Below are 13,703 nucleotides of genomic sequence, written 5' to 3'. Positions count from 1 at the left end.
TCAAGTCATGATACATGGGACACTATATCATGTATACACATATGTAGACATTAAACATTTAGAAGGTACAATACTAGAGTACTATTTTTCTCATTAAAAAACAGATAGCAATTTTTTGGGGGTGTTTTCTGGGGTGTTGCAACAGATTGATAGAATTTCCATTCATTTCAATGAGGAAAGGTGATTTGTGATCAGAGTGTTATTAAAGTGTTGTCCTGGAAGGAATTAAATGAAACCTTCTCAGTATTCACCGGATTCTCAAAATCACTTCACATTGCCGATGAATGGTCTTTAATGTGTCCTATCACACGCCCCACTTAAACACACAAAAGCCATTTTTATCAATGACTTACCAGCTGCACTTTTGACTTGAGGCTCATTTGGGGATTACGCACCCTCCAGCAGCTGATAACTTCATTATAGTGGGTGTTAAAGTGGCGGCGTACATGAAGTGGGATCTGGATGCGCTGGAGAAAGGGTTTGCCCACCAACATTTTATAATGTGTTTCTTTTTTTTTCTTAACCATTTGTGCCACATTTTATACTTCCATTTAATAGACATTGCGCTGCTCTTTTGGGTGTGGGTGCATTAGCCACCAGGGGGCAGTATAATACACACTAAGATATAACATCAAGATTAAAAAAAGAAAACGTACAAATATTGTCTTGCCCAGCTTGACCATCCCTGTATTGAACATGCTGCTCAACGAGCTGCTGTGCGTGAGCAAAGTGCCGGCGGGCGTGAAACACGTGGACCTAGATCTGTCCTCGTTGCCGCCGACCACCTCCATGGCCGTCCTCATCTACAACCGCTGGTAAGGCAGAAATCGATTCCATTTAACATCACACGTCGAAGAACGGAGACTTGTAAGTAAACAAAATAAGGCTCTGACAAAGTACAAATACTTTGTGATTGTAGTTTGTTATGTAGCTGTACTTAAGTTTTTATTTTTCTGACATTTTACTTTTATTCTGTACATTTGAAAATACATTTGTACGATCTGTTATACTCCTTCCCTGTCCTTTGTTTTTTATGTAATTTTGCCAAGTTATCAAAAACGGGTGTTGTTAATTACAGTAAAAATTATTTTTATATATTATTTATATATTATTTTTATTTTTGTTATTAAGTACTTTCCTTGAGTAAAGAATTTATTTATTTGCTTATTTATTTATTCATCTTATTTGTCAATTCTATTCTAAGGGGAAGTCAACGCCAAAAATTATTTGCAAAAATATGTTTTCTGTGCTTTCACTAGTCTAAAAATGTCATTCTGATTCAAATTGCGTTTGTGGAATATGAGTTAAGCAGCAAAGTCCACCCGTTTTTATCCATCTCAAGGGGCGGCCATTTCGTAAAATTTTGTTAACTGAAAATAACATCACAGTTGCTCAGGGCTCAGGTAACGACCAATCACGGCTCACCTCTTGAAGCTGATCCATGATTGGCCGTTATCTGAGGTCTGAGCAACTGTGATGTCATTTTCAGTTGACAGAAGTGGCAAAATGGCCGCCATCTGAGTTGTACAAAAAGGGGTGGATTTTACAGCTTAACTCACGTTCGACTAATTATTTTTTTGGGGTGGGGGGGTGTTGACTTCCCCTTCAAGCGTGTAAGTACTTTCCCAACCTGTGTCGTGCGCTTACCTTTTGGTGTAGACCCCAGATGGGTAGTAACTGGAGCAAGTCAAGCCGTCCCAAGCGCAGTAGGGGTCTCGAGCCAGACAACAGTCGGCACATTCTGAGCCGTAGAGGGCGCACTGGTGCAATTTAGCCTGCGCCACGCCGGCCTCTGAGCCCACGTACAACTGTTGCTGACGACCCCAAAAAAAAACAACAGCCATGCAAAGTGATGCAATGTTAGCATCTTGTGGTTATAAGGCAGAATTGCAGGACAGGAATGATGAATTTTAATATGAACAGGAAACATATTGGGTTCATTTTCATTCTTACCCGTTTCGGTGATATAATGATCTCTTTTATTGGGGCTGGAACCTGGGAGAAAAAAATAACGGATGTCTGCAGGTACCTGAAGTGTGATGGCTGTGACACAGGAGAGCCCAGTAGGAAGCCAAGGCGTGCCCTCATCAGGATGGCAGAGGAGATGTTGGACAAAGTTGAGGAAGCCCAAGTGGACGGAGAAGTAAAACAGTACTATACGGACCTACTCAATTTCATCCAAGAATTAAACGGACCGCAAACATCTCCAGGCATAAAACACCAAACACAGAGTAAAGAAACTACTGAGCACTCAAAGTACCACTATAATGACCAACATTGAAATACAGTAAAATAGTGGGTTTACATTCTAAGTTCTAGTTACTGAACTGTGTTTGGGCAGTGATTCTTTCATGTTCCACGAGAGTGAAGCCAATACAATCCAACTTTATTGATATATTGCATTTCACAACAGCTGGGGCTGTAACAAAGCGTGCGGGGTACTAAATTATTTGATTCATTAAAGGACGCAGTTGGAACTTGTGCATTGGTGTCACTTCTCTTACCAGTGTCTATTTTTCCATCCACACTCAGCGCTGCAGTACTCTTCCCACAGCGGTACGCTCGCGACGCCTCTCTTGTACAATCAGCTCTTTTTGTTTAATTTTTTTCCCCATGTGACTTTCATTAAAGATTCTCTCCACATTAAGATGAGTAGAGTGGTTTGGGTGTCATTTATTTATCCTCCCCATCCTCTGTGTACTCGAACGAGGAATTCCCAGTAAGCGCGGGTCATAAATAATATAAAATAAAATCACCGGGTTTCAAATTAATTTTTAAGTAGATGTATAGTCAATTATTGTGTGTCTAAGTGTATATATATATATATATATATGTTCGCTTACTAGATCATCAGTCGGGATGATAATTAGTCTATTTGAAATTAGGATTATTATTTTCCCCAAAGGAAATAATGGAAATGGAAAAAAATCCCTTCTCTTGATTAACTGCGCATAAATATATAAAAAAAATTTTTTTAAAAAGTGGCATAAATATATAAAAAAAATTTTAAAAAGTGGCATAAATATATAAAAAAAAAATTTTTTTAAAGTGGCATAAATATATTAAAATTTTTTTTTAAAAAGTGGCATAAATATATATATATCGCAAAGTCCAACAAAGTGCCGCCTGCGATGCCAAAGTTGTGCCCTGATGGACTTGATTTGAGTTGCAACATTGACACCCGGCTAATAACAACTCGTAAAACTTTACACACACATCAGGCCGAGCAAATTTATCAATATTTTATCAATTTAGTCACGTTTAGTTTGCCTTGTTTGGACCACAGCAGATTATAGTCAAGAGGCATCTGTATGGAAGGGCTACACATAAGAAGGGATGTTTCTATCAAAACAAGCCTGAAAAAATGCAGTCAGAAAAAGACGCGGTCGAATGCGTTCTGATTTCCTGGATTCTGTTTCTCACGGCGGAGGGACTTCGTCAAGGGTTTCGTTCAGGCCTTCCCCGGGCACGGGCGGATACTTCAGCCCTGAAGACAGCGCCTGGTTGTGGTCCGCTGTTCAGGGTCCTGTGCACACTGCGGCGAAAACATCAATGGCGGTTGATCAATTTTCGTGGGTTCAAGATGCTAATTGAGCAATGCAGACCGTCCATTAGTATTACATGCATTCGTCTCCTGTCTTTCCGAGTCCCGTTCCTGACATGACAATGTTAGATGGCATGTATGCGCCCCCTGCTGGCCACCTGGCTCAGTGGCGCCGAGTCATGACGACTATTTATACACGAAAAGGGGTTTTTATGCCTCGCTTGCAGATCTCAATGGCCTCTCTGATCCAGCGCTGTTGTTTGTTCTCTTCGGTGCGGATGACCCTGCCCCCAGGCTTCAGGATGCGGTTTCATCTTCAGTAATACTAGTCGTTCTTCACAGATGCTAAAGAATATATACCTGTGAGTAGGGCTGCACAATATTGGAAACGCATCCACAAATTGACAAAGGCTGATGCGCACATTTCATTAACGTAAAAGTGTAAAAAAAAAATTTAAAAAAAAAAGACAGAAATCGGAAAAAGCAATTTTTTAGATGAACTTTTGGCTGCTGGATCTTAATATCACTTCCACATGCACAATTAATTGCAATAATGAGTACAAACTAAAATTGCCACTACTTGTAATTAAGATCAAATTGTATTGATAGTACCAAGCAAGAAAAAAGCAAACACAGTCAAGAGAGAATTACCAGTTGCCAAGATGGCAGAGCGGTCTAAGGCGTTGCGTACGGGCGAAAGGCGCACCACACCCTGAACAGGTCGCCAGGATTTGCACATACATTAGCCGCTTCTTACTAATAGCTGCTTCCCCCCTCATTTCTTCTAAGTCCTGACACTTTAATTAATTAAATAAATAAATAAATACTGCAGGTGTGTTCCTCGCAAACGAGTCCACAGAGGTGGGGGATGGATGGTAATTGTTGTCATGGTTACCGCGTATTGTTAATATATATGTGTGTGTGTATATATATATATGTGTGTGTGTATGGCGTACCAGCAGGTAAAAGTCGGAGTAATTAAATAAATACAAAAAGAATGGCTGGGGAATAAAAAAATAATACGTTTTAATAATAATTTGGTTTTTTTGTTATAACATGAATTTCACTCTCTCTCTCTCTCTCTCTCTCTCCCCGTATGAATGTCTTTGGGTTTTAAATTAAAACGTATCAACGCTTTTTGTTATGGGAAAATGCCTCTCATAGCAAATGTGTACAGCGCGAAATCATGAGTTGTTAGCACGCAAGTCCAAAGCTAAACACCTGAAAGTGAAATGCTGCTGTGGGCAGTCATTAATTTGATTGTCCAGTATTTCCCTTATGAGATAATATGAAGTGATGAAAAGAAATTTTAAATTAAATTTGATATTTATTCCAACGCTTCATTTCACATTAGAACAGACATCATTTGAAATATATCATGTTTTTTTTAACCACATATTCACCTTCCCCAGGTTTAGTCTCTGAGTTCGCCAGTTTCCTCGCACATTGCAAAAACATGCATCCATTTACCCGTCATATTCCACAACGTTTATGAACAGTCGCACAAGCAGACATGCAACCAAATAAAGAAAAACACCAGCCATGAGTCCGTGAGCAATGCACAAATCACCAGAAATAGGAAGAAAATCTGATACATCAATAGCAAGGAACATGAGCTGTACGCCATCTTGATCAAAAGATCAAGGATGCTATGTGGTGTTGACGACGTAGCGACCGAGTTGTTTTTCACCCCCGTTGGTAGCGCCACCAACTGGTTAAAACAAATACAAATTATTTTCGTTGATGATATATATATATTTATATATTTATTGTCCGGGACCCTTCGCGTCTGCACACTCAGTTCTCCGACGTGCGGCTCATCCTGCACAAAACATCTGCCACCCATGCATTTCACACAGCCTGGCCTGACGGCATCCTGAAGCCTGGAAAGTCATTAATTTGTTGGCATGCTGAGCGTCGATATGAGTGAGGAGTGAGGCCTCGTCGAGGAAGATCTCCGGACAGTGGATGCACTGCAAGTCGGCTCCAAAATTCTATTTAGAAATTAATTAATCAAAATTATTTCAGTCACTATAAGTCTCTGGCCTAGATAGATGAACAGTTGTCGGAGGAAGCAAATAATACATTTGTTGTCTGTGTTTGCGCAGGAAAGCCTGGGGTCTTCTATTTTTACAGTATAGAAAGGCTAAATATCAAATTGAAACAGTGTTTTATAGAGCGGTTAGACGGCCGGCGTGCGCCGAAGAAGAGCGTGGGCGAAGAGGAGAGTGGACGAAGAAGAGCACGTTCCCCCGGACACGATCGGTGGCGAATATATATATATATATATATTTATATATTTATTATATATTTATTATATACTCTTTATAGTGTAGCAACGTTAGTAACGCTAAATTCTTACCTAGTTTATGAGACGAGTGCTGTACTTGACACATTTGCTATGTGAGGCATTATCTCATAAGGGAAATACTGGACAATCAAATTAATGACTTCCCAGGCTTCAAGAAATGTCAGCTGGGACAGAATCATGAACAGTTCCAAGTGTTTCTTGGTTACCGGAATTTTTTGGGCCCCGCCACTGAATCCACTTGCCGCGTCGGGTCTGACCTGCCCCGCCGAGCAGCATCTTGGCGGAGTCAGACGGCCTTTAGAGAGATCAAATGATGCCAAACGCGATCCACATCACTGTGTGACACTCTATTTCAGAACGTCTTGTATTTGTGTGAAAATTAAAACAGAACAGACTCAAGAGAAGAAAAAAAAAATCAAGATTTATTTAGCGTATTTTCTGAACTATCGGTGAAAGAAGCGCAGTGGATATTGGCAGGTGCCCCCATCAATGACCTTACGTTGTGCCGCTGGCCTTCTCCAAGGGAATGCCGGCATTACCAGGTGCCAGGATGGCGGAGCGGTCTAAGGCGTTGCGCGAGCTGACGCTCGCCTCCCAAACGACATGGTCCTAATTCACATTTGCCAATCTCCCGAAGATGGTGAAAACCAGTGTACACGGTCAACTCAACTCTATCGTGTTTAAAGAAGAATTTCCATTCAGCAGCTAGCAAGAAGCCTGTATCCTCACTTTCCCTCGGAAGTGTCCTGGCATCCGCGCCGCGCGTTCGCCAATTAGCCGACAATTACCGATTAGTCGGCGGCGACGCGCGCCGTTCAATGCGCTCCAGGCTGGAGGAGATGCGAGTAGAGGCTATTTACGCGGGCGTCGGAACACCCTCCTTGAAATGCTTCGTAGAAAAGGATTATGGTGGTTTAGATCTGGTAGCCAGATGTAGCGTTCAATGTCGTCCGTGCCTGTCAGGATGAAGTTTAGCCACGCCAGTTAGCAAGCGCATGGCCGAGGTTCTCAGGCGCCGCCACGTGATCTAGGGCGGTCGCGAGGGGGCGCGACGCTCCCAAAAGCAGCGGCGCTTGGGCGGCCGCTCGCCCGCTGGCCTCGCAGGTTCCGGCTCCACCTCTGCAAGTCAACACGTATACAAAATGGCGGTTAAGGCGCTTGTTCAAGCCAAGGTTAGGGTTTCAAATGTGAGTTTCAAGTCCGAATTAGGACTTCATATTAGGCATGGGGTATCAAATTGACTTGTCAAATGAAGCTAATGCCTAACGCTAAAGAAGAAGTTATTTTTGATCGCAGTGGTAGCGCCACCAACTGGTTAAAACAAATACCCCACACACACACACACACACAACGTCATCACAATGACAAAAAGCGTAATTCTGTAGGCGGGGCCCTTGGCACACACACAACGTCATCACAATGACAAAAAGCGTAATTCTGTAGCTTTTGATAGGTTGAAGTCCTAACAAACATTTACGTCTTTAATAGTGTTTTGAACATTTCTACTGAGGTGGCGCCTCTCGGCGCAATAATAGTGGGGAAGGGGCTCAGTGTGGCTGCTGTGGGTCACTGCATCTCCTTAGACCTACTTTGTATGGGGTGGCAGTAAATTTACAGTTAGAAAACTGCATTTACATTGCAGCAAAGTGTCATATCTTGAGTGTTGAAATCGTCAGACTACAAAATTGTTTGTTAACTATCAAATCGGGGAAAAAAAACGTAAAGTGGGATGGACTTGTTTGCTCTTTTTCGGATCGTTGGCAATGTTTAACAAGCACCTAAACCAATGACAATCGGAAGGCAGTAGGTTGTATCTTTCAGGCTGAACGTCCTCCACACCACTAGAGGGCAGCAACAGCGCAGATGGACATTTTCCTGGATTTCAAATTTTAATCAATCTTGAAAGCAACTGTGATGGTGATCAGAACTAATTGTTTATCGTTGAATATCAAGTTTATGGCTTTTATGAGGACAATTCAAATTATTTTTGCTTGTTAAAGCAGCACTTCATGATTATTAAATTGAGGGCGCAGATTAGTAATTTGAGGGTAGATAGTAGTAAATTGAGACAACACATTAAAGTACGTATGAGTAAATTGGGGGAACAGATTAGAGTACAGATTATTCAATTGAGGGAACACATCATTAAATTAATGGTGCAGATTACAGTACACAATATTAGATTGAGACAACAGATGAAGGTACAGATTATTAAAGTGAGGGTACAGATTAAGAATGATGGAACAGATTAGTAAATTGGGGGTACAGATTAGAGTACAGATTATTCAAAAATTCATTGTCTGCTGGCGCTGTACAATCAATACAGCTGAGGACTAATTTGTAGTGTCGGCAGCCTTTTTTTTTTTGCTGACTGAGCAGATGAGGAAGCCGTTAAGAGGCGTCACTTGACAGAAGCTATTATGTTAATGAACTTGTTAGAGGAAGTGTCTGACATTGTGGTACATTGGCCCTCAACTGGTGAGTACGACATGCTTTATTGGACAAGCTTTAAATAGCAAACGACAGTAACATTACTATAAAACATCTTATTGAGTCAATTCATTAGTTCATGCAACAAGGCTTGGTGAGGACGGCATTCACGCTCCAAGTCCCAAGTCAACTCGGACCATGCTGGAGGGACTGTTTCCCAGTTGGCCTGGGAACAGGGGCGGCTCGAGACATTTCCTCAAGACTATTGGAGAAATATTGAATGGAAAATAGTCAACAACAACCTTGACAAGTTTTGTGGAGGTCTGACCTGCCTCACATAGCAAATGTGTACAGCGCGAGCTGAAATCCATTAGAGCATAAAATTATTGTTTTGAACCTTTGTATGACTAAAACAATGCCCAGTATATATATATATATATATATATAGGAAAAAAAACTTCATGGCCAAGTTCATTGAAGAGTGGATATTAAATAAAAAGTTTACACACCCCTGTTTGAATGCCAAGTGTTTTGTTTTTTATAGATGTCTTCAGGTACCTGTGTTAGAGGAGGGAAACAGCTAAATCATATAGGAAAGTGACCAAAGTCACCCATGTGTGGATGTTTTTTTTTTACTTTTTGGATTCGTCTCCGGACACGATCGCGCAAAAAAGAGCCCCCAACAGCAGTAAAACCAATGCCCGTGGGAGACAATTGCGGCGAGTCTGTGTTTGCTTTTTTCTTGCTAGGTACTTTCAATGGGCTCTGTCTGAGGTGGGATTCGTAGTGCCTGCCAGAGGGCATCAGGTCGAACAAGTGTGAGTTTGGGTGGGGCAACAGGTCGAACAGGTGTGAGTTTGGGTGGGTAATATGTTATTCAGGTTGTTATTAAAAACAAGCGCAAAGTTGACCTTTTGCCTGCCAGCTTCATGTTAACGCTAACACATAATGGGAAACGCTAAAGACAGACAAACAAATAGCATCTATGTGGCATTGTTCTAAAACTGTATGCAAACATATATTTAAACTGCTAGTGAATGTGTGTGTGTGTGTATACAACCTGGCATCCTAAAGCTGCTCTGAGGAACCCCAACAGTGAAACGTGGTGACATGAGATTAATCTTGCCTTCGATATTATCTGGGAAAACCGCTTAGACAGCTCTAATCACTCGAATTGCTTCAAACATGTTTGCTTTTCTTTTTGAAGACGATTTCTCTCAGCGTCTTCTTATTTGATTTCAAAAACAAGCATCCTCATGGCCGAAACAGTCCTCCGAGCATATATGAGGGCGACCTTGTTGAGTTGCACGGAGAAAAAAAAAAAAGGTTTAAAAATAAAAATTCAAATTAGAATATTTGAGGTAAATTCTCCGAGCTCAGTGGGTCGCTGCTCGGGCCCCAATAATAATTTCTACGCGTGCACATGACATCAACAGACTAGTGGACAATGCTAATAAGTACGTCAGAAGACTTTGAGCTCCACTGAGCCCAATGAGCGCATTTACACTGCAAGGGGAAGGCACGACACGTTCATCACCTTCAACGTAAGACCATCAAGAAGGCCTTACTGTCATCAACTCATGATCTGATTGGCTATCTCTTCAACTGCTGTTGAAATGCCCCATCCACATCACCATCTTCCTGCAGTTCATTGAAGACTTAAATTGTCCAAAGGTGTGAATTTGAGTTTGAATGGTTGTCTATTTGTTCCCTTTGGATGATTGGTGACCAGTTCAGGGTGTTCGAACGACACTTTACAGCTTGGTGTAAATTTGCTATTGAGGCATTGGTAGGAAGTGAGTTATGAATTTTTGAAAGTCCGACTTTTGCCCTTTTTTGCATGTTTACAGGGGTCATTCTTTTGCACCCTGATCCTAAAGGCTTCATCTGATTGCCTTAAAATTTCGCAACGCCTTAGACCGCTCTGCAATCCTGGCAGCTGGTAATGCTCTCTTTACTGTGTTTCCTTTGTTCTTGCTTGGTACTTTCAATGGGCAAACCTCGGAGTTCGAACGCCGACTGGAAACTTGCACACAAGCTTATGTATTTTAACAACATTATGGATAACTTGATATTGCAAAGGTATTAATCGTGTAGAAACAGACTCTGCCTTAAGTTGTACATGCGTACCTCGCCGAACATGTGCTCTAAATTGCAGAGCCCATTGAAAGTACAAAGCAAACACAGTCAAGAGAGCATTACCACATTGATTAAATACATTTGAAAAACACATTTAAAGAATATATCGAATGAGCTAAGAACGTATAAAATATGAAGAAATTACATTAAAAAAATGTTATATAGTGTAGAAAGGCATCCTGAAGCCTGGAAAGTCATTAATTTGATTGTCCAGTATCGAAGCGCAGCCTCAGGAGGGATCAAACCTTTTCTGTTCATTTTGTCTTCTTATTATTGATATTTGACTGATTCATTAAAAGCAGACAATTATGTTTTAGGTAAATTTTTTACCTGACATGTTTCGGCGCCCTGACGAGGCCTCCGTGTTCCTCCCAGCGAGGCTGTTGGGGGGGATCAGGCGCTCTGCTCGGAATGTGCCATGACAAGCCCACCAGCATGTGCTCACACGAAGGGAGGGGGGGGGGACAAATGAGAGGGAACATTTTGGACTAAGCCTCCCCCCCACCCTTCACCTCAAGGGCACTGTGAAAATAAAAACACAAATATGGAAGGCAGACATTCTGCATGCTGCTATGTCGATTTTTTTTTTTTCGATTTTTTTTTTTTCTCTCGACAAGGTCATCAAAATAGAGAAAGCTGTACGCCAGGTGTACAGCGCCAGCAGACAATGAATTTTCAGCACTAAAAAAATGAAACTTCATTAACAGCTAAACTAAACGTTTCCAATGTAAATTTCCACCTTTATATAGTGTAAAAAGACATCCTGAAGACTGGGCAGTCATTCCTCTGTTCCATGACCTGTACTAAGTGTGCGAGAACACGGCATGCTGTCAAGGTGGATGTGGGTGTGAAAATGTTTTCTTCATTGTACTCTGTGGCAACAAAAGCTCCGGCAACATGACTCAGATGATCCTATCTTCTCGAAGTTGTACACTTGGGCGCGCGCCGTGACCCTCATCTCGCCGGGCCTCGCCCCTGTCCTCCGGCGGGGGGGGTGGTTGCCGGCCGGCGCGTTTGGCGGCCATCTTTTTATTCCAACTAAAAAAAGCGACTGCTGAGAAGTGCTCCGGTGTACCTGGAAGAGTTCACAGAGGCAGGAAGACAGTGACGGAAGCTGCACTGAATATATTATCTCCAATAAAGGTTCTAATGTCTCATAAGAATAAAAGACAATGTACATCTTTTTTTTTTCTCAAAAACAAGATTAGATTATACATGTTCGACCTCAAAATAATTTGTAGGTATGGATTATGCAACAACACGTTTTAATGTACTAAATATCCGTAGAAATCTATTTGAGAGTCTGTTACAGCTCCCTATGATTTATTCTATTATGCATTTTAAGACTAATTTTGTATCATTTGTGTGGTTGGACAGTTCCCTGATTTAAATGTGTGTTAGCATTTTGCTGTTGTGAATAAAGTTGTTTACATTTTTTTGTGAATATGGAAATTTCCACATTTATAGAGTGTAAAAAGGCATCCTGAAGCCTGGGAAGTCATTAATTTGATTGTCCAGTATTTCCCTTATGAGATAATGCCTCACATAGCAAATGTGTACAGTGCGAGCTGAAAGCCACAGGACATGACTCTCACCAATATGTAATTGCTGGGCCTCGCCCCTGTCCTCCGGCGGGGGGGGTGGTTGCCGGCCGGCGCGTTTGGCGGGCCCCGCGGAGCGCGAGGCTGTCAGTTATGAATGAACGACAAACGTGCATTGACAAATGAACGATGTTGTGGAGTCATCACTTGTGACTACCTGTATCTCACTGGAGTGTTCCCATTGCACGGGGAGAGAAGAGTGAAGGCTGGGAGTCAAGATTTCGCACCGAAATGCTTTGGAGTAGGAAATGTGTTTGAATGGTGAAAGTCAAGCATTTTAACTTAAGCGATGACCCCCATCCCCCAACTTCCTCACATGTCAGTTAACAACAACCTTCTCTCTGGTATAAGTGACATTTTGATCTGCAGCTTACTGGAATTTGCACGGAAATGTATGGCCCACTGTTTTTTGTTTCCGAAACCAAAATGATTCTTTTGACAAAAGACTTATCGTCCCATGTGTGGAGCTGGTACTCACACTTTTTTATTGTGAAGTCACTCCGTTGTAACATGTCAACACCTAGGCCCTTTCCACGTGTAACATCAGCTTCATTTTTAATTTCATCCCACGTGCTAATAGTTGCCATGTTGTTATAAATGAAGAGTTCCTATACACACGCGTGTAGTAGTACTGAGGTGAGCAGATTTTCTTTTCACGCCATGTACGGGTTTTTATCTGTAAATCATGTGACTGCGTCTAAACCAAACGTTTCCAATGTACATTTCCACCTTTAGTCTACCCAATGCCCGCTATTATGTAAAGCTGTAAATTGACAGATCGAATGACCGTAAATTGGGACAGCCTTTTGTATGCTTCTGCTCCAATTCGGCTTCACTGTGACACACGCCCGCCCTCCTCCCCCGGAGCTTCCATTCGGTTAAACTTAGGGGCCGCTTGGGGGAGTCTGCTTGTCAAACACGCTGTTATCATCTTTGCACCTGCGCCGCAGCAGCCCCCCCATCCCTGCTGGATCTTTAATTATTTCATGGCCGGTGATTGGGATGTACCAGCCGCTCGAGACATTTGAACAAGGAGGGCATGCTCGCGTCACAGTAAGCCGAAGAGGAGCACCTTCCCCGGGGATGTTTTTCTCCGTGCAACTCAACAAGGTCGCCCTCACACGTATGAGCTCAGATTGCGGTCGCAAAATGATTCAGATGATCCATCTTCTCGAAATTTTTCACATTTGAGTGCTCTCGACACTCTGCAGTGAGCAAGATGTCCTTACACACAGTGTTTTTTTATTTTTATATATATATATATATATATATATATATATATATAGCAGAGCGGTCTAAGGCGTTGCGTTCAGGTCGCCTCTGAAAAATAAAAGTACAAAAATCAACCATCCATTATCCGATCCACTAAGAACCCAAAAACTTACAGAATTAGAAAAGGTCTGCTTTTTGAAAAGCAAAAAAAAAATATAGACTGCCAAGGTTTAAAACAAGTGCTAAGCTGTTAGACATACTTTGTTGACAGTTTGGCAAAAGTGTGAAACGTCGTATTTTAAGGCAATCAGATGAAGCCTTTAGGATCAGGGTGCAAAAGAATGACCCGCAAGCTTAGTTTTTTTTCTTTTTTCAAAAAATGAAAATACATGCCGGGGGAGGAGGGCGGGCGTGTGTCACAGTTAAGCCGAATTGGAACGTATATAGTTTGAAAAGACACTAACAT

At 41.8% G+C, this 13,703-nt stretch overlaps 1 long non-coding RNA gene across 1 annotated transcript; it reads right to left on the bottom strand.

Annotated features, from left to right (window-relative positions):
• Positions 1-388: 388 nt before the first annotated feature.
• Positions 389-2,625, bottom strand: LOC148316168 (uncharacterized). The gene is made up of 3 exons (XR_015840334.1): positions 2,030-2,625; positions 1,648-1,814; positions 389-812 (listed from the first exon to the last, which is right to left on the bottom strand). It is a non-coding gene; the product is annotated as an uncharacterized LOC148316168 (long non-coding RNA).
• Between the last annotated feature and the right edge of the window lie 11,078 nt (positions 2,626-13,703).

Source organism: Idiotropiscis lumnitzeri, chromosome 22 (genome assembly GCF_059441095.1).
Source record: "Idiotropiscis lumnitzeri isolate Australia: NSW breed Sydney's pygmy pipehorse chromosome 22, RoL_Ilum_1.0, whole genome shotgun sequence".
Lineage (NCBI taxonomy): Eukaryota > Metazoa > Chordata > Actinopteri > Syngnathiformes > Syngnathidae > Idiotropiscis > Idiotropiscis lumnitzeri.
Note: the sequence above shows the minus strand (reverse complement) of the source record. Positions and strands in the feature narration are given on the sequence as shown.